General features: G+C 38.7%; 1 long non-coding RNA gene across 1 annotated transcript; it reads left to right on the plus strand.

The window, feature by feature from the left end:
- The first annotated feature begins 252 nt into the window (after positions 1 to 252).
- Positions 253 to 913, plus strand: LOC140985397 (uncharacterized). The gene is made up of 2 exons (XR_012176756.1): positions 253 to 447; positions 480 to 913. It is a non-coding gene; the product is annotated as an uncharacterized lncRNA (long non-coding RNA).
- The last annotated feature ends 620 nt before the right edge of the window (positions 914 to 1,533 follow it).

Below are 1,533 nucleotides of genomic sequence, written 5' to 3' on the forward strand. Positions count from 1 at the left end.
GCTTGGATGTGAATCTTGAATCAAGGAAAATACAAGGCAACTGGAAGGCCATCTGGAAGGTGGACGTCCATCCAAAGATTAAAAGCTTCCTCTGGCGAGCTTGTAGAAAGTGCCTTCCTAATCGCATTAACCTGCAGAGACGAGGAATTCAAGTGTCAGCTTTATGCGTGTTGTGCAACAAGGACGTGGAGACTTCATGGCATATGTTTATTACCTGCCCATACGCAAGAGAATGTTGGGACAATGCGAAGCTGAATCAGGTAGTGGAAACCCAAGCCGAAGTAGCAGAAGGCTTCACACAGTGGTTATTCAAGATCATCCAAGACCTTAGCGGAGCAGACTTGAGAAAGTTCGTAACTATCCTATGGGCTATCTGGAAACAAAGGAATTCCGCATTATGGACCAACCACCTAGATACCCCAAATAGAATGGTAGTCACAGCTATTAGTTTTCTTTACGACTGGATATCACTAGCAAAGAGCAACAAAGAAGTACATGACGCAAGCACAAGGAAACAGTATGGTATTTGGACACCACCCCCTAGTGGTACTGTTAAATGTAATATTGACGCAGCCTTTTTTGATGACATAAAATCTGCCGGGATAAGTATGGTGGTGCGAAATGAAGAGGGAAGATTTCTTATGGCCAGAACTAACTTGATCAAAGGACTCTGTTGTGTCAGAGAAGGAGAAGCAATAGGACTGCTGGAAGCTCTGTCTTGGATCCGCAACTCGAACTATCCAAAGGTTCTCTTTGAAGTGGACGCGCTAACAGTATACAATGCTATGACGGAATCAGTTGCCGACATAACGGAGTTTGGAGGCATAATGGGTAGATGTAGAGACATAGTAGCTACAAACCCAGGCTTTTCGGTTCATTTTACCCGTAGACAGGCAAACGAGATTGCACATGTGTTAGCTAAGCATTCTCATTTTTACGCTAGTCCTTGCGTTTGGTCAGAAACACCTATGTGTATTGGTGCACTTATGAATATGTACCTTAACCAATCTGTTATTGAATGAATGCATTTTTCTCGTCAAAAAAAAAAAAACTAATAAACACAAAGACTAGCATAATAATCAACTGCTCTATAAAGTGTATGAGCTACCACATTTACTTGTTGTCTAACAAACCAAACTTGGTAAATTTATTCTTGTGAAAGAAAAAACAACATTCCATTACATGATAATTGATTCAAACTCGATGTGATCCATCAAATTTAAAAAATAACATCGACTATCGGGATTTATAATTTGTTTCAAATATGACCTACTGCAAATCTAATGAGATATAATTAGGGTTCTATCATATTTTTATTCTATTATGAGCTAGAAAATGTAGTGATTCATAGACTAGAACCTTAAACATCGACTAATCAATTATGATCCATTCTAATAAATTCAATGGAATTAAATGGATTACATTCCATTGATGTAACAAGCATATGAGAAATAAACGAATACGCAAATCCTATATAGGAAGGAACAGCAGACTTTACCGGAGATATGTGACGTCTCCAGTAAAGTTTTTTTT

The sequence above is a fragment of the Primulina huaijiensis genome, chromosome 9 (genome assembly GCF_012295235.1).
Source record: "Primulina huaijiensis isolate GDHJ02 chromosome 9, ASM1229523v2, whole genome shotgun sequence".
Taxonomy (NCBI): domain Eukaryota; kingdom Viridiplantae; phylum Streptophyta; class Magnoliopsida; order Lamiales; family Gesneriaceae; genus Primulina; species Primulina huaijiensis.